Consider the following 27604-nt stretch of genomic DNA (forward strand, 5'->3'; position numbering starts at 1 on the left):
TTACTTCTCTGCCCACAGGGATAGAAGACGGAGAATGTTACTTTCTAGGGCAGTTGCTTTCCACCAAGACCCATTGGTCATCTAAATTGCAGGCTTCCCTAATAATGATTAGGAATTTGCTCTCATTGATACTGACTGCCCAGCTGCAGAAGTAACTCACCTTTTCTGTCAACTGACCTGACAAATTGCAGTTATCTTTGGCTTCAAAGATACTTAGTGGAAAGCTAACACTCAAGAGCATCATAAAAACAAGTACAAATACATTTTTTTGTGCATTCTAAAGTTATAGCAATAAAACTTATTCCCATTAATATAATTATATTTTCCTAAAAATGTCATTATGTCAGAATCCCTGTATATATACATTATTTTCTTTTTTAAAAAAGGCTTTGGTTTCTTGTGTGAGACCTAAGTAACTGACAGAGCAACCGGAGGCCTGAGAACCAGTCTCTTAAAGGAAAAATTATTACCGTCCCTATTTTAAAGAAGTGCTGACAACCCTCCTTCCTGGAGTGAACGCTGAGCAATTTTACAAAGCAAGGTTTGAACTTTGATTCCAGGAAGCCTATGAGGGATGGGCAGAGTCACTGTCGGGGGGGGGCAACCCCTGGAAGCCACAGACGGGCGGCGACCGCGGCCTCTTCCAAAATTGCAGGCAGACAGGCCGGCGCGGAAAGCCCCGGCAACCCAGCACCACTCAGTGGGGAAGAGTCCTCACCTGGACCAGCAGCGCTGATGAGTCCCAGGCTCCGCCCCCGGTCGGAGCCTGATCCCGCCCAACAGACTGTGCTTACGCAAAGGTGCACTTCTAGGGGTCGCCGGTAGGGGGCGCTGGTGAGCGCGTTCGCGGACCCTCAGCCCACACGGGGTTTGGTGAATCCTCTCACGCCCCTCTCCCACCTCTGGCTTATACTCCAGTTCTTGTATGCATAAATAATTAAATCTTTAAAAAAATAAAATAAAAGTGAGTACAGTGCAATAAAAGAGAATGATTTTTACCCAACAGAAAAATAAGGTTGAAATTCTCAGATTCAGCACACCATTTAGAAAGTTCACTTTGGAGGGCTTGGTTTCTGTTGAAATGTTTCACTGTCAGTTTCTGGCCACGAAATAGTTTAGGTAGACTCAGGGCTACTATTGACAAACTTGCACTGACTCTTCCAAACAATAAGCCCCAAAGGAGCCAGGAAACCTAAAAAGCTGGGCAGACAACATATTAGAACAGTCATGAATATGGTTTTCAAGCAAGGAAATGTGACTGTGGAATCTTGTAAATCTCTTGCAATCTAAGATACTTTCCAACCATGTCAAAAGGCTTGGAGGGGCTTCTCTCAGCCTAGCCACACTCATCCATGATCAGAGAGCTAGAAATTGGAGATGTTGGCCCCCAAATTATAGATTTGACCAGAAGATTTCTGAAAGACACAGTCACTCCAGAATATTCTCCAGGCAGAAGTCATTTCTTTGGCTCTTGTAAGTGAAAAGGTTCAAGATGCCCCTCCTTGAGGGAATCCTGAAATAAAACCCATGAGATTCTCAGAACCAAGCAAAGTCCTTGGCATGGAGGGATACCCAGAGGACTGACTAGCACTTCTGATACTCATAAGGGTTCTGAGGCTGTCCCTTTAGCAGGAAATAACTTCAGCTGTTTACAGCTCTTTTTAAATTTGAATTCAAACTACCTTTCTGGGAAACAGGAAAAATAGGCATAAAAGACCTATCTTGAGTTTGTTTTCTGGTCCCAAGAATATAAAAAAGTAGTTTGTCAAACCTGGAAAACGCTGAAGAATGTAAAAATCCCATGCCAATCAAAAAGCACAAATATAAAACTCTCCCCCAACTCCTACCCAAGAGTAAGTGAAGGAATTTGCCTCACAACTTTCAAAAATTCAAAGTGAGAAAATGCTGACAAGAACCTAACAATAAAGTGAGAAAATGCTTACAAGAATGAATAGGAAAGAGATAGCTACAAAAGTCCCACCAGTCACAGGCTCAAATGATCCTTGTTTACCCATGGCTGCAAACTAAACACCCACAGCTCTGGTTAACATTCAGACAAACAGATATGCAGATATGTAGAGGCCTGACATACGGACATTTTATTGGCTCTCTCTTTAATTTGGAACAAATTTCTCCAGATCACAGGTCCTTGCATGTGCACCAAGTTTCCCTGGCTTCTCTGAAATAAGCTCAGCACCTACTAGGTGAATCATACATGGACAGGACACAGCATTATGTAATTTCTCCTGTCAGACAACTTTCCTCCTTGTCTACCTTGCAAATTCCTTCTCAGCTTTTAAGAGTTGCTGAAGTTTCCCCTCTTCTGTAACATTACCATCTCCCGCCACAAGCATTGCAGTTTTTCTGTTTAAGGCATATTACCACATTTTGGGCATGAAGGTACATTGGTACAAAGGAGAGCATTTTAGAAATGATAATGCACATATCCTCAGACATAACCATCTTACTGCCAGTACTTTCTCTAGTTAACTTAGGTAAGCTACACGGACGTTCTAACACTATTTATTCTAACAAAAGAGTGGAAACAATTCAGATGCACATTAATTTGAGTCTGGTTAAAGACAATGGAATATAATGTAATTGTTCAGAAGGACCAAGAAGTTCTCTCTATGCTGGTATCTGTAATTCCTACCCCACCCCCACTCCTTTAATTTGTCTAATAGAGAATCCTTTCTCCCTACCTCATTGAGGGATGATTGATAAATTCATAGAGAATCTTGACAGAGCACAGCAACCCACTGAAATTTGCTTTTCTCTCTCCTCTTCCTTGGGTATGAGGTACGAGGGGAAGGGGATGATGATATGATACCCAAACATTCCACCCTGGCATCAGAGTTATTCTGAGCTAAAGGAAATTAAGAAAAAACAGACATAGGAAGAACTCCTCTACCCTCTCCATATGTACCAAAAGGTAGGGCATAAATTCCCCTTGTTAAGATGATTCTTGCTCCCATACATGAAAGAGGGGAACAACCTTTGTCGCCAAAGATGGCATCTAGATGAGTCTGCATAAACACACTGAATAAAATAACCCTTATATTCCACTTGCTTCTCCATATACTTACCCACATAATTTATGGTCCCTAAAACTCTTCTTTTGTTGTCCAGTAACTTTTCCCTTCATTAAAATGGTATTAAACTTCCAACTCTAATCACTTCTTCAAGTTTTCACTTCTTTCTTTGTATAGGCCTTCTGCATAAAAATATTAAAAACATCACTTATAACTGTATTTTGCACAGCAGACCTCTCCTATCTTGCCTGCTGCTACCCACCTTTTCTGTTCTCCAAAAATAAATACATAAATAAATCTGTAGCCTTTTTTCTCCTGTTAATCTGTCAGTTTCACTTACAGAACTCAGAAACAGAACCTAAGAAGATAGAATAAAAGCTTAGTTCTCCCTACACAGGTATGTCAGAAAAGCTCACCGCATTAGCAATTCTGAAGTCAAGCTATGGAAATGTTGAAAACACAAGAGAGAGAGCTCTATTATTTCCAGAAGCAGTGCTGATGAACACTGCCTCTAGCCTTTGCTATTTTATAGGGAAGCTACAAAGATGTGCCAGCTATTCTCCCCCATCTTCTTCCAAAGACTTTATTATGTATCAGGACCTTTTACCTAACTGTCTTGCATAAAAAGTTTAGGTCCTGTACAATCACAAAGAAATAAATTACTCTACTCTCAAGGAGTCTAATGCTCCAGCACAGAACAACTGAAAGAAGGGGGTTCCACAAAGCAAATGCCAACACAGAGCTGCATAAGTTAATAAAGGTGACTGTAGAACAAAAACTCACCTAACCCAACAGAATTCTCACAGGTTTCTCTTCCCAATATGTGTAGACTCCAGTTGAGGCTTGTGTTTCAGTCCCAGGCCAAACGAACCACTTCCTATTTTTAAGACTATGAGTAGTTTACTTAACCTCCGTGTGACCCCATCCATAAAATGGGGATACTAGGATCTAACCTCAAAGGGAAGTTAGAATTAGTAAAAGAGAGAGAGCATATAAAGTATTTGACACAATGCCTGGTAGTTAGTGCCAAGTAAGTGTTAATGATTTCTATCATCATGTTATCAATCTGAAATTTTGAAGATGTTCCTCAGACTTTATTCTGCCATGAGGTATCAATGGAGCATGAAATTTATGAAGGAAGATTATTCATGTGTACATCTCAAGTCAACCTCATACTCACACTGTTGAGTAATTCATTTATTTATTGAGAGGGGAGAAATTGCACAAAAGTTCAGATCATTTTAGATGAAGACCTTTTTCCTAGCACAGGTTTTATAGAAGCAGCACATGTTTGACAGCTTTTGAACTTTTATGATGTTTTTCACTGCAAATACAAAAGAAGCAAAACACTGACATTTGCTTCTTTAAAGTCCCATGAATTTATTTTCACAAGACACATGAAATATTAATGCCATTTTACTTCCACCACAAAAATCAATAAGCCATTTTTGGTCAAGGTCAGACTCAGGCTTCCATCTACAGCTGAAGGTTATCAAGCCAGCTGTGAGAGAAATGATTCTCCTCCTAGTCTCATTCATTACTCTTTGGCCTATCTTTACATCAAGTTTCAGAATAAAGTCACTTCTAAATAAGCCTTTGGGGCCTTCCTGGTGGCACAAGGGGTTAAGCACAGCACTATGAAGTGGTCCACAGGCTCTGCAGCACGAGTTCGCTCCCCGGCCAGCCAGGGAGAAACCGACAGGTCACAGCGGGCCTGTCCTGACTTGCCCGCTGCTCCCCTCAGCAGTGTATTTCAGTCAGTCTGCCTGTTCTGCTCCCCACTCTGTCTCTGGTGAATCCTCTCACCCCCTGCATCGCTGGCCTGTACCCCAGCTCTTGTATGCATAAATAAATAAATCTTTAAAATAAATAAATAAATAAGCAAGCTTTTGTGAGAAAACATGTCTTCTATACTCTGATAGTCAGGTGAGTTCACCTTAATTGAAGTACAAGGTTTCTGAGCTTGGCTGAAAGGAACTAAAGTTCTGTATGTGTGAAACTGAGAGAGTACACTGGTCCTCAAGAAGGAAAAGAGAGTCCTCTACACAACAGCTGAAGACCACAAAATTGAGACACGATTTACCCGATATCATGGTGGAACATCTAACAGAGGGGAGGGTTTCAATGATAGACCTTACTGGCTAAAAGTGACCCTACAAGAAATAATCAATAGGCAAGAAAGGTCAAATGTGATAGATTTTTTTTCCCCAAACAGAGTGTAGGTGATACTATACAAGTTGTAGGAAACACATGTCAACCAACAAGGCACTTAAAACTGAAACGGAAGAGATACCATACTGAGGATAATTGCTTATATTTTCTTTTCTGAACAAAATGGATCTGCAGACGGAACAACAACAACAAAAAACCTGAGAGAACAGTGATTATCACTACATTAAGAAAGAATGATTTTTATATTTTTATTTATAGATTTTTTTAGTCTGGCTGTATTTTCTAAAATAAAAAATAATTACTTTCCTCTTTAATTTTGGATTTTTTTAATGGATAAGACTGGTTATCCAGTTGTAGATGAGGGACAATCTGAGATATTATCTGCAGCTACATAAATCTCCCCCATTAGACTCAAGACCCTCAAGGATGAGACCCTCAAGGATTCCTTCAAACCCCAAAACACTACTAACACGGGGCCTAAATACACGTTGGCTCTATTGAGAAATATTAGCAAATTAATTTGTTTGTGGTCAAAAACACAAAGTAGGTGGCCCTGGTATAACCTCAGGAAGGTGCAAAAGGAAATGAAGTGTGAGCCTTTCTCACCAATATTTGGCAGGATTTTGAAAGGACATTCTTTCCAAAATGTTTCCCTTATAGGGTAAACATCAGTGACCCCGCCCCTCCAACTAGAGCGCCTTCGGTCGCATTGCATGCCCCTGGGGGTGTGAGTGCAAGAGGAGGGTGCAGGTGTTCTCCGGGGGAAAGCTTTACCAATCCCCCAAGAGGGAAGGGGGCCCAGTTTCCCCATGGTTGAAGGGAATCCAGTTTCCCAATTGGGGTAGGGGGGCCCCTAACCCATTGGGGTCTGACTGTCACTGAAACCCCTCACCTGCGCCCCCAAACTAAAACCCTGGGAAGCGCACCTTTGCGCAGGCAGAGTCCGGGGGCGGGGTCAAGCTCCAGCCTGGGGCACAGCCAGAGGCTCATCAGCACTGCTGGGCCAGGTGAGGACTCTTCCCCTCTGAGTGGGGCTGGGTTGCCCGGGGCTTTCCGCGCCGGCCTGTCTGCCTGCAATTTTGGAAGAGGCCGAGGTCGCCGCTTGTCTGTGGCTTCCAGGGGGTGCCCCCCGTGATAGTGACCCCGCCGCTCCGTCATGGGCGTTTTTGGGGGCACGGCCTGGCCCTAGGGGTGTGATTGCGAGAGGAGGGTGCAGCTATCCAGCAGGGGGAAGGGGACCCGTTCCCAAAACGGGCTTGAGAACCTGGTCCCTGTAGGGGTCTTAGGACCCCATAACCCGGTTGGTAGATGGCCCCCAAGCCGCATGGGGGATGAGGGTCCGCAAAGTCCCTGACCAGCGCCCCCTCAAGGCAGCCCTGAGAAGTGCACCGTTGCGCAGGCAGAGTCCAGTGAGCAGGGTCAGGCTCCAGCGGGGGGCGGAGCCGGGGCTCATCAGCGCTGCTGGGCCAGGTGAAGACTCTTCCCCTCTGAATGGGGCTGGGTTGCCCTTGCCTTTCCCCGCCGGCCTGTCTCTCTGCAATTTTGGAAGAAGACGCGGTCACCGCTCGGCTGTGGCTTACAGAGGGTTCCCTCCCTGACAGTGACCCCGCCTCTCCGTCAAGGACGTCTTCAGGCGCACGGACTGCCCCTGGGGTTGTCAGTGCTATAGGAGGATGCAGGTGTGTCCCGGTGGGAAGATTGACCGTTTCCCCAAGGGGGAAGAGAGCCCTGTACCCCCATGGGGGAAGTGGGTCCCGTTTCCCCATGGGGGTAGAGGTCCCCCAAATCCCGTGTGGGCTGAGGGTCCGCGAATGCGCTCACCAGCTCCCCCTACCGGCGTCCCGTAGAAGTGCACCTTTGCTTAAGCACAGTCTGTTGGGCGGGATCAGGCTCCGACCGGGGGCGGAGCCTGGGACTCATCAGTGCTGCTGGGCCAGGTGAGGACTCTTCCCCTTTGAGAGGTGCTGGGTTGCCGGGGCTTTCTGCGCTGCCTGTCTGCCTGCAATTTTGGAAGAGGCCGCGGTCGCCGCCCGTCTGTGGCTTCCAGGGGCTGCCCCCCCTGACAGTGACCCCGCCCATCCCTCATAGGCGTCTTTGGGAGCACGGCCTGGCCCTGGGGGTGTGAGTGCGAGAGGAGGGTGCAGGTGTGCCCTGGGGGGAAGATTGACCGTTTCCCCAAGAGGGAAGTGGGCCTCCTTCCCCCATGGGGGAAGAGCGACCCCTTTCCCCATGGGGTAGGGGTCACCCTGCCCCCTTGTTGCTGAGGGTCCCCGCCCCCCTTCACCCGCGCCCCCCTCCCGGCGGCTCTATGAAGTGCACCTGTGCTGGGTTTGTGAGTCCGAGAGGAGGGTCCAGGTGTTCCCCGGGAGGAAGATTTACCGTTCCCCCAAGGGGGAAGAGGGTCCCGTTTCCCCCTGGGGTAGAGGTCGCCCTACCCGCTTGGGGCTGAGGGTGCCCGAACCTCAGCCCCCCATTCGCCAGCGCCCGCTAGCGGCGACGCAGGGAAGTGCACCTGCGCTCAGGCAGAGCGGGCGCCGGCTGTCTGTGGCTTGCAGGGGTTGCCCTCCCTGACGGTGAACCCGACCCATCGTCTAGGGCGTCTTGGGGCACACGTCCTGCCCCTGGGTTTGTGAGTCCGAGAGGAGGGTGCAGGTGTGCCCTGGGAGGAAGATTTACTTTTCCCACAAGGGGGAGGAGGGTCCCGTTTCCTCCTGGGGTTGAGGGTCCCCTACCCCGTGGGGGCTAAGGGTCCCCGAAAACCCTCGCCCGCGCCCGCTAGCGGCGTCGCTGGGAACTGCACCTGTGCTCAGGCAGAGTCCGGTGGGCGGGGTCAGGCTCCGGCCGGGAGCGTGACCTGAGGCTCAACAGCGCTGCCTGGCCAGGTGAGGCCTCTTCCCCTTTGAGTGCTGCCGGGTTGCCCGGGCCTTACCCCCCACCCCGACCTGTCTGCTGCAGCTTTGGAGGAGGCCGTGGACGCAGACAGTCCGAGGCATACAGGGGGTACCCTCCCTGACGGTGACCCGGCCCCTCCATCTATGGCGACCTGAGCGCACTGTCACCCCTCGGGGTGTGAGTGCGGAGTTGGTTGCTGGTGTCCCTGGAGAGGGAGAGGGCCCCATGGCCAAAACGGGCTTGCGGTCCCTGCACCTGCCGGGGCTCTGGAATCTGTACCCCCGTGGTTGCACAGGTCCCCCAACCCGCTTGGGGCTGAGGTTGCCGGAAACCCAGCCCCACGCTCGACAGCGCCCCCTAGCGGCGGCCCTGGGAACTGCACCTGTACTCAGGCAGAGTACGGCGGGCGGGGTCAGGCTCCGGCCGGGGGCGTGGCCTGAGGCTCATCAGCGCTGCCTGGCCAGGTGAGGCCTCTTCCCCTTTGAGTGCTGCCGGGTTGCCCGGGCCTTTCCCCCCCCGACCTGTCTGCCTGCAGCTTTGGAGGAGGCCGTGAACGCAGACAGTCCGAGGCATACAGGGGGTACCCTCCCTGTCGGTGACCACGCCCCTCCGTCTATGGCGACCTGAGCGCACTGTCACCCCTCGGGGTGTGAGTGCGGAGGAGGTTGCAGGTGTCCCCCGAGGGGAAGAGGGCCCCATGGCCAAAACGGGCTTGCGGTCCCTGCACCTGCCGGGGCTCTGGAATCTGTACCCCCGTGGTTGCAGAGGTCGACCTACCCGCTTGGGGCTGAGGGTGCCGGAACCCCAGCCCCACACTCGCCAGCGCCCCCTAGCGGCGACCCTGGGAACTGCACCGGTGCTCTGTCAGAGTCCGGCGGGCGGGGTCAGGTTCTGGCCGGGGGCGGGGCCTCAGTCCCATCAGCGGTGCCTGGCCACGTGAGGCCTCTTCCCCTTTGAGTGTTGCTGGGTTGCCAGGGGCTTTCCGCACCGACCTGTCTGCCTGCAGTTTTGGAGGGGGCCGCGGACGCAGACAGTCGGAGGCTTACAGGGGTTGCCCTCCCTGACGGTGACCCCGCCCCTCCGTCTAGGGCGTCCTCCGGCGCCCGGCCTGCCCCTGTTGGTGTGAGTGCGAGAGGAGGCTGCAGGTGTGCCCCGGGGCAAGGTTTACCATTCCCCAAGGGGGATTGGGCCTCCTTCCCCCATGGGGGAAGAGCGGCCCCTTTCCCCATGGTGTAGGCGTCACCCTGCCCCCTTGGTGCTGAGGGTCCCCGCCCCCATTTGCCGGCGCCCCCCCCCCCGGCGGCTCTATGAAGTGCACCTGTGCTCAGGCAGAGTCCGGTGGGCGGGGTCAGGCTACGGCCGGGGGCGGCGCCTCGGGCTCAGCAGCGCAGCTGAGGCAGGGGAGGACTCTTCCCCGTTGAGTGGTGCTGGGTTGCTGAGGGCTTTCCCCGCCGGCATGTCTGCCTGCCGTTTTGGAGGACGCCGCGGGCGCCGGCTGTGTGTGGCTTGCAGGGGTTGCCCTCCCTGAAGGTGAACCCGCCCCTTCGTCTAGGGCGTCTTGGGGCACACATCCTGCCCCTGGGTTTGTGAGTCCGAGAGGAGGGTGCAGGTGTGCCCCGGGAGGAAGATTTACTTTTCCCACAAGGGGGAAGAAGGTCCAGTTTCCCCCTGGGGTAGAGGTTCCCCTACCCCCGTGAGGGCTAAGGGTCCCCGAAAACCCTCGCCCGCGCCCGCTAGCGGCGTCGCTGGGAACTGCACCTGTGCTCAGGCAGAGTCCGGCGGGCGGGGTCAGGCTCCGGCCGGGGGGGTGGCCTGAGGCTCATCAGCGCTGCCTGGCCAGGTGAGGCCTCTTCCCCTTTGAGTGCTGCCGGGTTGCCCGGGCCTTTCCCCCCCGACCTGTCTGCCTGCAGCTTTGGAGGAGGCCGTGGACGCAGACAGTCCGAGGCATACAGGGGGTACCCTCCCTGACGGTGACCCCACCCCTCCTTCTATGGCGACCTGAGCGCACTGTCACCCCTCGGGGTGTGAGTGCGGAGGAGGTTGCAGGTGTCCCCCGAGTGGGAGAGGGCCCCATGGCAAAAACGGGCTTGCGGTCCCGCACCTGCCGGGGCTCTGGAATCTGTACCCCCGTGGTTGCACAGGTCCCCCAACCCGCTTGGGGCTGAGGGTGCCGGAAACCCAGCCCCAGGCTCGCCAGCGCCCCCTAGCGGCGGCCCTTTGAACTGCACCTGTGCTCAGGCAGAGTCCGGCGGGCGGCTTCAGGTTCCGGCCGGGGGCGGGGTCTGAGGCTCATCAGCGCTGCCTGGCCAGGTGAGGCCTCTTGCCCTTTGAGTGCTGCCGGGTGGCCGGGGCCTTTCCCCCCCGACCTGTCTGCCTGCAGCTTTGGAGGAGGCCGTGGACGCAGACAGTCCGAGGTATACAGGGGGTACCCTCCCTGACGGTGACCCCACCCCTCCTTCTATGGCGTCCTTGGCGCACTGTCAGCCCCTCGGGGTGTGAGTGCGGAGTTGGTTGCTGGTGTCCCTGGAGAGGGAGAGGGCCCCATGGCCAAAACGGGCTTGCGGTCCCTGCACCTGCCGGGGCTCTGGAATCTGTACCCCCGTGGTTGCACAGGTCCCCCAACCCGCTTGGGGCTGAGGTTGCCCGAATCCCAGCCCCACCCTCGCCTGCGCCCCCTAGCGGCGGCTCTGTGAATTGCACCTGTGCTCAGGCAGTTTCCGGCGGGCGGGGTCAGGCTCCGGCCGGGCGCGGTGCCTGAGTCCCATCAGCGCTGCCTGGCCACCTGAGGCCTCTTCCCCTTTGAGTGCTGCTGGGTTGCCAGGGGCTTTCCGCACCGACCTGTCTGCCTGCAGTTTTGGAGGGGGCCGCGGACGCAGACAGTCGGAGGCTTGCAGGGGTTGCCCTCCCGGACGGTGACCCCGCCCCTCCGTCTAGGGCGTCCTCCAGCGCCCGGCCTGCCCCTGGGTGTGTGAGTGCGAGAGGATGCTGCAGGTGTGCCCCGGGGGAAGGTTTACCTTTCCCCAAGGGGGAAGTGGGCCTCCTTCCCCCAAGGGGGAGGAGCGGCCCCTTTCCCCATGGGGTAGGGGTCACCCTGCCCCCTTGGTGCTGAGGGTCCCCGCCCCCATTTACCGGCGCCCCCCCCCCCCCGGCGGCTCTATGAAGTGCACCTGTGCTCAGGCAGAGTCCGGTGGGCGGGGTCAGGCTACGGCCGGGGGCGGCGCCTGGGGCACAGCAGCGCAGCTGAGGCAGGGGAGTACTCTTCCCCTTTGAGTGGTGCTGGGTTGCTGAGGGCTTTCCCCGCCGGCATGTCTGCCTACCGTTTTGGAGGACGCCGCGGGCGCCGGCTGTCTGTGGCTTGCAGGGGTTGCCCTCCCTGACGGTGAACCCGCCCCTTCGTCTAGGGCGTCTTGGGGCACACGTCCTGCCCCTGGGTTTGTGAGTCCGAGAGGAGGGTGCAGGTGTGCCCCGGGAGGAAGATTTACTTTTCCCACAAGGGGGAAGAAGGTCCCGTTTCCCCCTGGGGTAGAGGTTCCCCAACCCCCGTGGGGTCTAAGGGTCCCCGAAAACCCTCGCCCGCGCCCACTAGCGGCGTCGCTGGGAACTGCACCTGTGCTCAGGCAGAGTCCGGTGGGCGGGGTCAGGCTCCGGCCGGGGGCGTGGCCTGAGGCTCATCAGCGCTGCCTGGCCAGGTGAGGCCTCTTGCCCTTTGAGTGCTGCCGGGTGTCCCTGGCCTTTCCCCCCCGACCTGTCTGCCTACAGCTTTGGAGGAGGCCGTGGACGCAGACAGTCCGAGGCATACAGGGGGTACCCTCCCTGTCGGTGACCCCGCCCATCCGTCTATGGCGACCTGAGCGCACTGTCAACCCTCGGGGTGTGAGTGCGGAGGAGGTTGCAGGTGTCCCCCGAGGGGGAGAGGGCCCCATGGCCAAAACGGGCTTGCGGTCCCTGCACCTGCCGGGGCTCTGGAATCTGTACCCCCGTGGTTGCACAGGTCCCCCAACCCGCTTGGGGCTGAGGGTGCCGGAAAACCAGCCCCACGCTCGCCTGCGCCCCCTAGCGGCGGCCCTTTGAACTGCACCTGTGCTCAGGCAGAGTCCGGCGGGCGGGCTCAGGCTCCGGCCGGGGGCGTGGCCTGAGGCTCATCAGCGCTGCCTGGCCAGGTGAGGCCTCTTGCCCTTTGAGTGCTGCCGGGTGGCCGGGGCCTTTCCCCCCCGACCTGTCTGCCTGCAGCTTTGGAGGAGGCCGTGGACGCAGACAGTCAGAGGCATACAGGGGGTACCCTCCCTGACGTTGACCCCGCCCCTCCGTCTATGGCGACATGAGCGCACTGTCACCCCTCGGGGTGTGAGTGCGGAGGAGGTTGCAGCTGTCCCCCGAGGGGGAGAGGGCCCCATGGCCAAAACGGGCTTGCGGTCCCTGCACCTGCCGGGGCTCTGGAATCTGTACCCCCGTGGTTGCAGAGGTCGACCTACCCGCTTGGGGCTGAGGGTGCCGGAACCCCAGCCCCACCCTCGCCAGCGCCCCCTAGCGGCGACCCTGGGAACTGCACCTGTGCTCAGTCAGAGTCCGGCGGGCGGGGTCAGGTTCCGGCCGGGGGCGGGGCCTCAGTCCCATCAGCGGTGCCTGGCCACGTGAGGCCTCTTCCCCTTTGAGTGCTGCTGGGTTGCCAGGGGCTTTCCGCACCGACCTGTCTGCCTGCAGTTTTGGAGGGGGCCGCGGACGCAGACAGTCGGAGGCTTGCAGGGGTTGCCCTCCCTGACGGTGACCCCGCCCCTCCGTCAAGGGCGTCCTCCGGCGCCCGGCCTGCCCCTGGGTGTGTGAGTGCGAGAGGAGGCTGCAGGTGTGCCCCGGGGCAAGGTTTACCGTTCCCCAAGGGGGATTGGGCCTCCTTCCCCCATGGGGGAAGAGCGGCCCCTTTCCCCATGGTGTAGGCGTCACACTGCCCCCTTGGTGCTGAGGGTCCCCGCCCCCATTACCGGCGCCCCCCCCCCGGCGGCTCTATGAAGTGCACCTGTGCTCAGGCAGAGTCCGGTGGGCGGGGTCAGGCTACGGACGGGGGCGGCGCCTGGGGCTCAGCAGCGCCGCTGAGGCAGGGGAGGACTCTTCCCCTTTGAGTGGTGCTGGGTTGCTGAGGGCTTTCCCCGCCGGCATGTCCGCCTGTAGTTTTGGAGATACGCCACGGGCGCCGGCTGTCTGTGGCTTGCAGGGGTTGCCCTCCCTGACGGTGAACCCGCCCCTTCGTCTAGGGCGTCTTGGGGCACACGTCCTGCCCCTGGGTTTGTGAGACCGAGAGGAGGGTGCAGGTGTGCCCCGGGTGGAATATTTACTTTTCCCTTAGGGGGAAGAAGGTCCCGTTTCCCCCTGGGGTAGAGGTTCCCCTACCCCCGTGGGGGCTAAGGGTCCCCGAAAACCCTCGCCCGCGCCCGCTAGCGGCGTCGCTGGGAACTGCACCTGTGCTCAGGCAGAGTCCGGCGGGCGGGGTCAGGCTCCGGCCGGGGGCGTGGCCTGAGGCTCATCAGCGCTGCCTGGCCAGGTGAGGCCTCTTCCCCTTTGAGTGCTGCCGGGTTGCCCGGGCCTTTCCCCCCCCGACCTGTCTGCCTGCAGCTTTGGAGGAGGCCGTGGACGCAGACAGTCGGAGGCATACAGGGGGTACCCTCCCTGTCGGTGACCCCGCCACTCCGTCTATGGCGACCTGAGCGCACTGTCACCCCTCGGGGTGTGAGTGCAGAGGAGGTTGCAGCTGTCCCCCGAGAGGGAGAGGGCCCCATGGCCAAAACGGGCTTGCGGTCCCTGCACCTGCCGGGGCTCTGGAATCTGTACCCCCGTGGTTGCAGAGGTCGACCTACCCGCTTGGGGCTGAGGGTGCCGGAACCCCAGCCCCACCCTCGCCAGCGCCACCTAGCGGCGACCCTGGGAACTGCACCTGTGCTCAGTCAGAGTCCGGCGGGCGGGGTCAGGTTCCGGCCGGGGGCGGGGCCTCAGTCCCATCAGCGGTGCCTGGCCACGTGAGGCCTCTTCCCCTTTGAGTGCTGCTGGGTTGCCAGGGGCTTTCCGCACCGACCTGTCTGCCTGCAGTTTTGGAGGGGGCCGCGGACGCAGACAGTCGGAGGCTTGCAGGGGTTGCCCTCCCTGACGGTGACCCCGCCCCTCCGTCAAGGGCGTCCTCCGGCGCCCGGCCTGCCCCTGGGTGTGTGAGTGCGAGAGGAGGCTGCAGGTGTGCCCCGGGGCAAGGTTTACCGTTCCCCAAGGGGGATTGGGCCTCCTTCCCCCATGGGGGAAGAGCGGCCCCTTTCCCCATGGGGTAGGGGTCACCCTGCCCCCTTGGTGCTGAGGGTCCCCGCCCCCATTTACCGGCGCCCCCCCCCCCGGCGGCTCTATGAAGTGCACCTGTGCTCAGGCAGAGTCCGGTGGGCGGGGTCAGGCTACGGCCGGGGGCGGCGCCTGGGGCTCAGCAGCGCAGCTGAGGCAGGGGAGGACTCTTCCCCTTTGAGTGGTGCTGGGTTGCTGAGGGCTTTCCCCGCCGGCATGTCCGCCTGCCGTTTTGGAGATACGCCGCGGGCGCCGGCTGTCTGTGGCTTGCAGGGGTTGCCCTCCCTGACGGTGAACCCGCCCCTTCGTCTAGGGCGTCTTGGGGCACACGTCCTGCCCCTGGGTTTGTGAGACCGAGAGGAGGGTGCAGGTGTGCCCCGGGAGGAAGATTTACTTTTCCCTTAGGGGGAAGAAGGTCCCGTTTCCCCCTGAGGTAGAGGTTCCCCTACCCCCGTGGGGGCTAAGGGTCCCCGAAAACCCTCGCCCGCGCCCGCTAGCGGCGTCGCTGGGAACTGCACCTGTGCTCAGGCAGAGTCCGGCGGGCGGGGTCAGGCTCCGGCCGGGGGCGTGGCCTGAGGCTCATCAGCGCTGCCTGGCCAGGTGAGGCCTCTTCCCCTTTGAGTGCTGCCGGGTTGCCCGGGCCTTTCCCCCCCCGACCTGTCTGCCTGCAGCTTTGGAGGAGGCCGTGGACGCAGACAGTCGGAGGCATACGGGGGGTACCCTCCCTGTCGGTGACCCCGCCCCTCCGTCTATGGCGACCTGAGCGCACTGTCACCCCTCGGGGTGTGAGTGCGGAGGAGGTTGCAGCTGTCCCCCGAGGGGGAGAGGGCCCCATGGCCAAAACGGGCTTGCGGTCCCTGCACCTGCCGGGGCTCTGGAATCTGTACCCCCGTGGTTGCAGAGGTCGACCTACCCGCTTGGGGCTGAGGGTGCCGGAACCCCAGCCCCACCCTCGCCAGCGCCCCCTAGCGGCGACCCTGGGAACTGCACCTGTGCTCAGTCAGAGTCCGGCGGGCGGGGTCAGGTTCCGGCCGGGGGCGGGGCCTCAGTCCATCAGCGGTGCCTGGCCACGTGAGGCCTCTTCCCCTTTGAGTGCTGCTGGGTTGCCAGGGGCTTTCCGCACCGACCTGTCTGCCTGCAGTTTTGGAGGGGGCCGCGGACGCAGACAGTCGGAGGCTTGCAGGGGTTGCCCTCCCTGACGCTGACCCCGCCCCTCCGTCTAGGGCGTCCTCCGGCGCCCGGCTTGCCCCTGGGTGTGTGAGTGCGAGAGGAGGCTGCAGGTGTGCCCCGGGGCAAGGTTTACCGTTCCCCAAGGGGGATTGGGCCTCCTTCCCCCATGGGGGAAGAGCGGCCCCTTTCCCCATGGGGTAGGGGTCACCCTGCCCCCTTGGTGCTGAGGGTCCCCGCCCCCATTTGCCGGCGCCCCCCCCCCCCGGCGGCTCTATGAAGTGCACCTGTGCTCAGACAGAGTCCGGTGAGCGGGGTCAGGCTACGGCCGGGGGCGGCGCCTGGGGCTCAGCAGCGCAGCTGAGGCAGGGGAGGACTCTTCCCCTTTGAGTGGTGCTGGGTTGCTGAGGGCTTTCCCCGCCGGCATGTCCGCCTGCCGTTTTGGAAGACGCCGCGGCCGCCGGCTGTCTGTGGCTTGCAGGGGTTGCCCTCCCTGACGGTGAACCCGACCCTTCGTCTAGGGCGTCTTGGGGCACACGTCCTGCCCCTGGGTTTGTGAGTCCGAGAGGAGGGTCCAGGTGTGCCCCGGGAGGAAGATTTACTTTTCCCACAAGGGGGAAGAAGGTCCCGTTTCCCCCTGGGGTAGAGGTTCCCCTACCCCTTGGGGGCTAAGGGTCCCCGAAAACACTCGCCCGCGCCCGCTAGCGGCGTCGCTGGGAACTGCACCTGTGCTCAGGCAGAGTCCGGCGGGCGGGGTCAGGCTCCGGCCGGGGGCGTGGCCTGAGGCTCATCAGCGCTGCCTGGCCAGGTGAGGCCTCTTCCCCTTTGAGTGCTGCCGGGTTGCCCGGGCCTTTCCCCCCCCGACCTGTCTGCCTGCAGCTTTGGAGGAGGCCGTGGACGCAGACAGTCGGAGGCATACAGGGGGTACCCTCCCTGTCGGTGACCCCGCCCATCCGTCTATGGCGACCTGAGCGCACTGTCACCCCTCGGGGTGTGAGTGCGGAGGAGGTTGCAGGTGTCCCCCGAGGGGGAGAGGGCCCCATGGCCAAAACGGGCTTGCGGTCCCTGCACCTGCCGGGGTTCTGGAATCTGTACCCCCGTGGTTGCACAGGTCCCCCAACCCGCTTGGGGCTGAGGGTGCCGGAAACCCAGCCCCACGCTCGCCTGCGCCCCCTAGCGGCGGCCCTTTGAACTGCACCTGTGCTCAGGCAGAGTCCGGCGGGCGGGGTCAGGCTCCGGCCGGGGGCGTGGCCTGAGGCTCATCAGCGCTGCCTGGCCAGGTGAGGCCTCTTCCCCTTTGAGTGCTGCCGGGTTGCCCGGGCCTTTCCCCCCCCGACCTGTCTGCCTGCAGCTTTGGAGGAGGCCGTGGACGCAGACAGTCGGAGGCATACAGGGGGTACCCTCCCTGACGTTGACCCCGCCCCTCCGTCTATGGCGTCCTCGGCGCACTGTCACCCCTCGGGGTGTGAGTGCGGAGGAGGTTGCAGCTGTCCCCCGATGGGGAGAGGGCCCCATGGCCAAAACGGGCTTGCGGTCCCTGCACCTGCCGGGGCTCTGGAATCTGTACCCCCGTGGTTGCAGAGGTCGACCTACCCGCTTGGGGCTGAGGGTGCCGGAACCCCAGCCCCACCCTCGCCAGCGCCCCCTAGCGGCGACCCTGGGAACTGCACCTGTGCTCAGTCAGAGTCCGGCGGGCGGGGTCAGGTTCCGACCGGGGGCGGGGCCTCAGTCCCATCAGCGGTGCCTGGCCACGTGAGGCCTCTTCCCCTTTGAGTGCTGCTGGGTTGCCAGGGGCTTTCCGCACCGACCTGTCTGCCTGCAGTTTTGGAGGGGGCCGCGGACGCAGACAGTCGGAGGCTTGCAGGGGTTGCCCTGCCTGACGGTGACCCCGCCCCTCCGTCTAGGGCGTCCTCCGGCGCCCGGCCTGCCCCTGGGTGTGTGAGTGCGAGAGGAGGCTGCAGGTGTGCCCCGGGGCAAGATTTACCGTTCCCCAAGGGGGATTGGGCCTCCTTCCCCCATGGGGGAAGAGCGGCCCCTTTCCCCATGGGGTAGGGTTCACCCTGCCCCCTTGGTGCTGAGGGTCCCCGCCCCCATTTACCGGCGGCCCCCCCCCGGCGGCTCTATGAAGTGCACCTGTGCTCAGGCAGAGTCCGGTGGGCGGGGTCAGGCTACGGCCGGGGGCGGAGCCTGGGGCTCAGCAGCGCAGCTGAGGCAGGGGAGGACTCTTCCCCTTTGAGTGGTGCTGGGTTGCTGAGGGCTTTCCCCGCCGGCATGTCTGCCTGCCGTTTTGGAAGACGCCGCGGCCGCCGGCTGTCTGTGGCTTGCAGGGGTTGCCCTCCCTGACGGTGAACCCGACCCTTCGTCTAGGGCGTCTTCGGGCACACGTCCTGCCCCTGGGTTTGTGAGACCGAGAGGAGGGTGCAGGTGTGCCCCGGGAGGAAGATTTACTTTTCCCTTAGGGGGAAGAAGGTCCCGTTTCCCCCTGAGGTAGAGGTTCCCATACCCCCGTGGGGGCTAAGGGTCCCCGAAAACCCTCGCCCGCGCCCGCTAGCGGCTTCGCTGGGAACTGCACCTGTGCTCAGGCAGAGTCCGGCGGGCGGGGTCAGGCTCCGGCCGGGGGCGTGGCCTGAGGCTCATCAGCGCTGCCTGGCCAGGTGAGGCCTCTTCCCCTTTGAGTGCTGCCGGGTTGCCCGGGCCTTTCCCCCCCCGACCTGTCTGCCTGCAGCTTTGGAGGAGGCCGTGGACGCAGACAGTCGGAGGCATACAGGGGGTATCCTCCCTGTCGGTGACCCCGCCCATCCGTCTATGGCGACCTGAGCGCACTGTCACCCCTCGGGGTGTGAGTGCGGAGGAGGTTGCAGGTGTCCCCCGAGGGGGAGAGGACCCCATGGCCAAAACGGGCTTGCGGTCCCTGCACCTGCCGGGGTTCTGGAATCTGTACCCCCGTGGTTGCACAGGTCCCCCAACCCGCTTGGGGCTGAGGGTGCCTGAAAACCAGCCCCACGCTCGCCTGCGCCCCCTAGCGGCGGCCCTTTGAACTGCACCTGTGCTCAGGCAGAGTCCGGCGGGCGGGGTCAGGCTCCGGCCGGGGGCGTGGCCTGAGGCTCATCAGCGCTGCCTGGCCAGGTGAGGCCTCTTGCCCTTTGAGTGCTGCCGGGTGGCCGGGGCCTTTCCCCCCCGAACTGTCTGCCTGCAGCTTTGGAGGAGGCCGTGGACGCAGACACTCCGAGGCATACAGGGGGTACCCTCCCTGACGTTGACCCCGCCCCTCCGTCTATGGCGTCCTCGGCGCACTGTCAGCCCCTCGGGGTGTGAGTGCGGAGGAGGATGCAGTTGTCCCCCGAGGGGGAGAGGGCCCCATGGCCAAAACGGGCTTGCGGTCCTTGCACCTGTCGGGGCTCTGGAATCTGTACCCCCGTGGTTGCAGCGGTCGACATACCCGCTTGGGGCTGAGGGTGCCCGAATCCCAGCCCCACCCTCGCCAGCGCCCCCTAGCGGCGGCTCTGTGAATTGCACCTGTGCTCAGGCAGAGTCCGGCGGGCGGGGTCAGGCTCCGGCCGGGCGCGGTGCCTGAGTCCCATCAGCGCTGCCTGGCCACGTGAGGCCTCTTCCCCTTTGAGTGCTGCTGGGTTGCCAGGGGCTTTCCGCACCGACCTGTCTGCCTGCAGTTTTGGAGGGGGCCGCGGACGCAGACAGTCGGAGGCTTGCAGGGGTTGCCCTCCCGGACGGTGACCCCGCCCCTCCGTCTAGGGCGTCCTCCGGCGCCCGGCCTGCCCCTGGGTGTGTGAGTGCGAGAGGAGCCTGCAGGTGTGCCCCGGGGGAAGGTTTACCTTTCCCCAAGGGGGAAGTGGGCCTCCTTCCCCCAAGGGGGAGGAGCGGCCCCTTTCCCCATGGGGTAGGGGTCACCCTGCCCCCTTGGAGCTGAGGGTCCCCGCCCCCATTTACCGGCGCCCCCCCCCCCCGGCGGCTCTATGAAGTGCACCTGTGCTCAGGCAGAGTCCGGTGGGCGGGGTCAGGCTACGGACGGGGGCGGAGCCTGGGGCTCAGCAGCGCAGCTGAGGCAGGGGAGGACTCTTCCCCTTTGAGTGGTGCTGGGTTGCTGAGGGCTTTCCCCGCCGGCATGTCCGCCTGCCGTTTTGGAGATAAGCCGCGGGCGCCGGCTGTCTGTGGCTTGCAGGGGTTGCCCTCCCTGACGGTGAAGCCGCCCCTTCGTCTAGGGCGTCTTGGGGCACACGTCCTGCCCCTGGGTTTGTGAGACCGAGAGGAGGGTGCAGGTGTGCCCCGGGAGGAAGATTTACTTTTCCCTTAGGGGGAAGAAGGTCCCGTTTCCCCCTGAGGTAGAGGTTCCCCTACCCCCGTGGGGGCTAAGGGTCCCCGAAAACCCTCGCCCTCGCCCGCGCCCGCTAGCGGCGTCGCTGGGAACTGCACCTGTGCTCAGGCAGAGTCCGGCGGGCGGGGTCAGGCTCCGGCCGGGGGCGTGGCCTGAGGCTCATCAGCGCTGCCTGGCCAGGTGAGGCCTCTTCCCCTTTGAGTGCTGCCGGGTTGCCCGGGCCTTTCCCCCCCCGACCTGTCTGCCTGCAGCTTTGGAGGAGGCCGTGGACGCAGACAGTCGGAGGCATACAGGGGGTACCCTCCCTGTCGGTGACCCCGCCCCTCCGTCTATGGCGACCTGAGCGCACTGTCACCCCTCGGGGTGTGAGTGCGGAGGAGGTTGCAGCTGTCCCCCGAGGGGGAGAGGGCCCCATGGCCAAAACGGGCTTGCGGTCCCTGCACCTGCCGGGGCTCTGGAATCTGTACCCCCGTGGTTGCAGAGGTCGACCTACCCGCTTGGGGCTGAGGGTGCCGGAACCCCAGCCCCACCCTCGCCAGCGCCCCCTAGCGGCGACCCTGGGAACTGCACCTGTGCTCAGTCAGAGTCCGGCGGGCGGGGTCAGGTTCCGGCCGGGGGCGGGGCCTCAGTCCCATCAGCGGTGCCTGGCCACGTGAGGCCTCTTCCCCTTTGAGTGCTGCTGGGTTGCCAGGGGCTTTCCGCACCGACCTGTCTGCCTGCAGTTTTGGAGGGGGCCGCGGACGCAGACAGTCGGAGGCTTGCAGGGGTTGCCCTCCCTGACGGTGACCCCGCCCCTCCGTCTAGGGCGTCCTCCGTCGCCCGGCTTGCCCCTGGGTGTGTGAGTGCGAGAGGAGGCTGCAGGTGTGCCCCGGGGCAAGGTTTACCGTTCCCCAAGGGGGATTGGGCCTCCTTCCCCCATGGGGGAAGAGCGGCCCCTTTCCCCATGGGGTAGGGGTCACCCTGCCCCCTTGGTGCTGAGGGTCCCCGCCCCCATTTACCGGCGGGCCCCCCCCCCGGCGGCTCTATGAAGTGCACCTGTGCTCAGGCAGAGTCCGGTGGGCGGGGTCAGGCTACGGCCGGGGGCGGCGCCTGGGGCTCAGCAGCGCAGCTGAGGCAGGGGAGGACTCTTCCCCTTTGAGTGGTGCTGGGTTGCTGAGGGCTTTCCCCGCCGGCATGCCCGCCTGCCGTTTTGGAAGACGCCGCGGCCGCCGGCTGTCTGTGGCTTGCAGGGGTTGCCCTCCCTGACGGTGAACCCGCCCCTTCGTCTAGGGCGTTTTGGGGCACACGTCCTGCCCCTGGGTTTGTGAGTCCCAGAGGAGGGTGCAGGTGTGCCCCGGGAGGAAGATTTACTTTTCCCACAAGGGGGAAGAAGGTCCCGTTTCCCCCTGGGGTAGAGGTTCCCCGACCCCCGTGGGGGCTAAGGGTCCCCGAAAACCCTCGCCCGCGCCCGCTAGCGGCGTCGCTGGGAACTGCACCTGTGCTCAGGCAGAGTCCGGCGGGCGGGGTCAGGCTCCGGCCGGGGGCGTGGCCTGAGGCTCATCAGCGCTGCCTGGCCAGGTGAGGCCTCTTCCCCTTTGAGTGCTGCCGGGTTGCCCGGGCCTTTCCCCCCCCGACCTGTCTGCCTGCAGCTTTGGAGGAGGCCGTGGACGCAGACAGTCGGAGGCATACAGGGGGTATCCTCCCTGTCGGTGACCCCGCCCATCCGTCTATGGCGACCTGAGCGCACTGTCACCCCTCGGGGTGTGAGTGCGGAGGAGGTTGCAGGTGTCCCCCGAGGGGGAGAGGGCCCCATGGCCAAAACGGGCTTGCGGTCCCTGCACCTGCCGGGGTTCTGGAATCTGTACCCCCGTGGTTGCACAGGTCCCCCAACCCACTTGGGGCTGAGGGTGCCGGAAACCCAGCCCCACGCTCGCCTGCGCCCCCTAGCGGCGGCCCTTTGAACTGCACCTGTGCTCAGGCAGAGTCCGGCGGGCGGGGTCAGGCTCCGGCCGGGGGCGTGGCCTGAGGCTCATCAGCGCTGCCTGGCCAGGTGAGGCCTCTTCCCCTTTGAGTGCTGCCGGGTTGCCCGGGCCTTTCCCCCCCCGACCTGTCTGCCTGCAGCTTTGGAGGAGGCCGTGGACGCAGACAGTCGGAGGCATACAGGGGGTACCCTCCCTGTCGGTGACCCCGCCCCTCCGTCTATGGCGACCTGAGCGCACTGTCACCCCTCGGGTTGTGAGTGCGGAGGAGGTTGCAGCTGTCCCCCGAGGGGGAGAGGGCCCCATGGCCAAAACGGGCTTGCGGTCCCTGCACCTGCCGGGGCTCTGGAATCTGTACCCCCGTGGTTGCAGAGGTCGACCTACCCGCTTGGGGCTGAGGGTGCCGGAACCCAAGCCCCACCCTCGCCAGCGCTCCCTAGCGGCGACCCTGGGAACTGCACCTGTGCTCAGTCAGAGTCCGGCGGGCGGGGTCAGGTTCCGGCTGGGGGCGGGGCCTCAGTCCCATCAGCGGTGCCTGGCCACGTGTGGCCTCTTCCCCTTTGAGTGCTGCTGGGTTGCCAGGGGCTTTCCGCACCGACCTGTCTGCCTGCAGTTTTGGAGGGGGCCGCGGACGCAGACAGTCGGAGGCTTGCAGGGGTTGCCCTCCCTGACGGTGACCCCGCCCCTCTGTCTAGGGCGTCCTCCGGCGCCCGGCCTGCCCCTGGTTGTGTGAGTGCGAGAGGAGGCTGCAGGTGTGCCCCGGGGCAGGGTTTACCGTTCCCCAAGGGGGATTGGGCCTCCTTCCCCCATGGGGGAAGAGCGGCCCCTTTCCCCATGGGGTAGGGGTCACCCTGCCCCCTTGGTGCTGAGGGTCCCCGCCCCCATTTACCGGCGCCCCCCCCCCCGGCGGCTCTATGAAGTGCACCTGTGCTCAGGCAGAGTCCGGTGGGCGGGGTCAGGCTACGGCCGGGGGCGGCGCCTGGGGCTCAGCAGCGCAGCTGAGGCAGGGGAGGACTCTTCCCCTTTGAGTGGTGCTGGGTTGCTGAGGGCTTTCCCCGCCGGCATGTCCGCCTGCCGTTTTGGAGATACGCCGCGGGCGCCGGCTGTCTGTGGCTTGCAGGGGTTGCCCTCCCTGACGGTGAACCCGCCCCTTCGTCTAGGGCGTCTTGGGGCACACGTCCTGCCCCTGGGTTTGTGAGACCGAGAGGAGGGTGCAGGTATGCCCCGGGAGGAAGATTTACTTTTCCCTTAGGGGGAAGAAGGTCCCGTTTCCCCCTGAGGTAGAGGTTCCCCTACCCCCGTGGGGGCTAAGGGTCCCCGAAAACCCTCGCCCGCGCCCGCTAGCGGCGTCGCTGGGTACTGCACCTGTGCTCAGGCAGAGTCCGGCGGGCGGGGTCAGGCTCCGGCCGGGGGCGTGGCCTGAGGCTCATCAGCGCTGCCTGGCCAGGTGAGGCCTCTTCCCCTTTGAGTGCTGCCGGGTTGCCCGGGCCTTTCCCCCCCCCCGACCTGTCTGCCTGCAGCTTTGGAGGAGGCCGTGGACGCAGACAGTCCGAGGCATACAGGGGGTACCCTCCCTGACGGTGACCCCACCCCTCCTTCTATGGCGACCTGAGCGCACTGTCACCCCTCGGGGTGTGAGTGCGGAGGAGGTTGCAGGTGTCCCCCGAGTGGGAGAGGGCCCCATGGCAAAAACGGGCTTGCGGTCCCGCACCTGCCGGGGCTCTGGAATCTGTACCCCCGTGGTTGCACAGGTCCCCCAACCCGCTTGGGGCTGAGGGTGCCGGAAACCCAGCCCCAGGCTCGCCAGCGCCCCCTAGCGGCGGCCCTTTGAACTGCACCTGTGCTCAGGCAGAGTCCGGCGGGCGGCTTCAGGTTCCGGCCGGGGGCGGGGTCTGAGGCTCATCAGCGCTGCCTGGCCAGGTGAGGCCTCTTGCCCTTTGAGTGCTGCCGGGTGGCCGGGGCCTTTCCCCCCCGACCTGTCTGCCTGCAGCTTTGGAGGAGGCCGTGGACGCAGACAGTCCGAGGTATACAGGGGGTACCCTCCCTGACGGTGACCCCACCCCTCCTTCTATGGCGTCCTCGGCGCACTGTCAGCCCCTCGGGGTGTGAGTGCGGAGGAGGTTGCAGTTGTCCCCCGAGGGGGAGAGGGCCCCATTGCCAAAACGGGCTTGCGGTCCTGGCACCTGCCGGGGCTCTGGAATCTGTACCCCCGTGGTTGCAGAGGTCGACCTACCCGCTTGGGGCTGAGGTTGCCCGAATCCCAGCCCCACCCTCGCCTGCGCCCCCTAGCGGCGGCTTTGTGAATTGCACCTGTGCTCAGGCAGATTCCGGCGGGCGGGGTCAGGCTCCGGCCGGGCGCGGTGCCTGAGTCCCATCAGCGCTGCCTGGCCACGTGAGGCCTCTTCCCCTTTGAGTGCTGCTGGGTTGCCAGGGGCTTTCCGCACCGACCTGTCTGCCTGCAGTTTTGGAGGGGGCCGCGGACGCAGACAGTCGGAGGCTTGCAGGGGTTGCCCTCCCGGACGGTGACCCCGCCCCTCCGTCTAGGGCGTCCTCCAGCGCCCGGCCTGCCCCTGGGTGTGTGAGTGCGAGAGGATGCTGCAGGTGTGCCCCGGGGGAAGGTTTACCTTTCCCCAAGGGGGAAGTGGGCCTCCTTCCCCCAAGGGGGAGGAGCGGCCCCTTTCCCCATGGGGTAGGGGTCACCCTGCCCCCTTGGTGCTGAGGGTCCCCGCCCCCATTTACCGGCGCCCCCCCCCCCGGCGGCTCTATGAAGTGCACCTGTGCTCAGGCAGAGTCCGGTGGGCGGGGTCAGGCTACGGCCGGGGGCGGCGCCTGGGGCACAGCAGCGCAGCTGAGGCAGGGGAGTACTCTTCCCCTTTGAGTGGTGCTGGGTTGCTGAGGGCTTTCCCCGCCGGCATGTCTGCCTACCGTTTTGGAGGACGCCGCGGGCGCCGGCTGTCTGTGGCTTGCAGGGGTTGCCCTCCCTGACGGTGAACCCGCCCCTTCGTCTAGGGCGTCTTGGGGCACACGTCCTGCCCCTGGGTTTGTGAGTCCGAGAGGAGGGTGCAGGTGTGCCCCGGGAGGAAGATTTACTTTTCCCACAAGGGGGAAGAAGGTCCCGTTTCCCCCTGGGGTAGAGGTTCCCCTACCCCCGTGGGGTCTAAGGGTCCCCGAAAACCCTCGCCCGCGCCCACTAGCGGCGTCGCTGGGAACTGCACCTGTGCTCAGGCAGAGTCCGGCGGGCGGGGTCAGGCTCCGGCCGGGGGCGTGGCCTGAGGCTCATCAGCGCTGCCTGGCCAGGTGAGGCCTCTTGCCCTTTGAGTGCTGCCGGGTGTCCCTGGCCTTTCCCCCCCGACCTGTCTGCCTACAGCTTTGGAGGAGGCCGTGGACGCAGACAGTCCGAGGCATACAGGGGGTACCCTCCCTGTCGGTGACCCCGCCCATCCGTCTATGGCGACCTGAGCGCACTGTCAACCCTCGGGGTGTGAGTGCGGAGGAGGTTGCAGGTGTCCCCCGAGGGGGAGAGGGCCCCATGGCCAAAACGGGCTTGAGGTCCCTGCACCTGCCGGGGCTCTGGAATCTGTACCCCCGTGGTTGCACAGGTCCCCCAACCCGCTTGGGGCTGAGGGTGCCGGAAAACCAGCCCCACGCTCGCCTGCGCCCCCTAGCGGCGGCCCTTTGAACTGCACCTGTGCTCAGGCAGAGTCCGGCGGGCGGGCTCAGGCTCCGGCCGGGGGCGTGGCCTGAGGCTCATCAGCGCTGCCTGGCCAGGTGAGGCCTCTTGCCCTTTGAGTGCTGCCGGGTGGCCGGGGCCTTTCCCCCCCGACCTGTCTGCCTGCAGCTTTGGAGGAGGCCGTGGACGCAGACAGTCAGAGGCATACAGGGGGTACCCTCCCTGACGTTGACCCCGCCCCTCCGTCTATGGCGACATGAGCGCACTGTCACCCCTCGGGGTGTGAGTGCGGAGGAGGTTGCAGCTGTCCCCCGAGGGGGAGAGGGCCCCATGGCCAAAACGGGCTTGCGGTCCCTGCACCTGCCGGGGCTCTGGAATCTGTACCCCCGTGGTTGCAGAGGTCGACCTACCCGCTTGGGGCTGAGGGTGCCGGAACCCAAGCCCCACCCTCGCCAGCGCTCCCTAGCGGCGACCCTGGGAACTGCACCTGTGCTCAGTCAGAGTCCGGCGGGCGGGGTCAGGTTCCGGCTGGGGGCGGGGCCTCAGTCCCATCAGCGGTGCCTGGCCACGTGTGGCCTCTTCCCCTTTGAGTGCTGCTGGGTTGCCAGGGGCTTTGCACCGACCTGTCTGCCTGCAGTTTTGGAGGGGGCCGCGGACGCAGACAGTCGGAGGCTTGCAGGGGTTGCCCTCCCTGACGGTGACCCCGCCCCTCCGTCTAGGGCGTCCTCCGGCGCCCGGCCTGCCCCTGGGTGTGTGAGTGCGAGAGGAGGCTGCAGGTGTGCCCCGGGGCAAGGTTTACCGTTCCCCAAGGGGGATTGGGCCTCCTTCCCCCATGGGGGAAGAGCGGCCCCTTTCCCCATGGGGTAGGGGTCACCCTGCCCCCTTGGTGCTGAGGGTCCCCGCCCCCATTTACCGGCGCCCCCCCCCCCGGCGGCTCTATGAAGTGCACCTGTGCTCAGGCAGAGTACGGTGGGCGGGGTCAGGCTACGGCCGGGGGCGGCGCCTGGGGCTCAGAAGCGCAGCTGAGGCAGGGGAGGACTCTTCCCCTTTGAGTGGTGCTGGGTTGCTGAGGGCTTTCCCCGCCGGCATGTCCGCCTGCCGTTTTGGAGATACGCCGCGGGCGCCGGCTGTCTGTGGCTTGCAGGGGTTGCCCTCCCTGACGGTGAACCCGCCCCTTCGTCTAGGGCGTCTTGGGGCACACGTCCTGCCCCTGGGTTTGTGAGACCGAGAGGAGGGTGCAGGTATGCCCCGGGAGGAAGATTTACTTTTCCCTTAGGGGGAAGAAGGTCCCGTTTCCCCCTGAGGTAGAGGTTCCCCTACCCCCGTGGGGGCTAAGGGTCCCCGAAAACCCTCGCCCGCGCCCGCTAGCGGCGTTGCTGGGTACTGCACCTGTGCTCAGGCAGAGTCCGGCGGGCGGGGTCAGGCTCCGGCCGGGGGCGTGGCCTGAGGCTCATCAGCGCTGCCTGGCCAGGTGAGGCCTCTTCCCCTTTGAGTGCTGCCGGGTTGCCCGGGCCTTTCCCCCCCCCCGACCTGTCTGCCTGCAGCTTTGGAGGAGGCCGTGGACGCAGACAGTCGGAGGCATACAGGGGGTACCCTCCCTGTCGGTGACCCCGCCCCTCCGTCTATGGCGACCTGAGCGCACTGTCACCCCTCTGGGTGTGAGTGCGGAGGAGGTTGCAGCTGTCCCCCGAGGGGGAGAGGGCCCCATGGCCAAAACGGGCTTGCGGTCCCTGCACCTGCCGGGGCTCTGGAATCTGTACCCCCGTGGTTGCAGAGGTCGACCTACCCGCTTGGGGCTGAGGGTGCCGGAACCCCAGCCCCACCCTCGCCAGCGCCCCCTAGCGGCGACCCTGGGAACTGCACCTGTGCTCAGTCAGAGTCCGGCGGGCGGGGTCAGGTTCCGGCCGGGGGCGGGGCCTCAGTCCCTTCAGCGGTGCCTGGCCACGTGAGGCCTCTTCCCCTTTGAGTCCTGCTGGGTTGCCAGGGGCTTTCCGCTCCGACCTGTCTGCCTGCAGTTTTGGAGGGGGCCGCGGACGCAGACAGTCGGAGGCTTGCAGGGGTTGCCCTCCCTGAC

The sequence above is a fragment of the Talpa europaea genome (genome assembly GCF_964194135.1).
Source record: "Talpa europaea genome assembly, chromosome: 7".
Classification (NCBI taxonomy): Eukaryota; Metazoa; Chordata; class Mammalia; order Eulipotyphla; family Talpidae; genus Talpa; species Talpa europaea.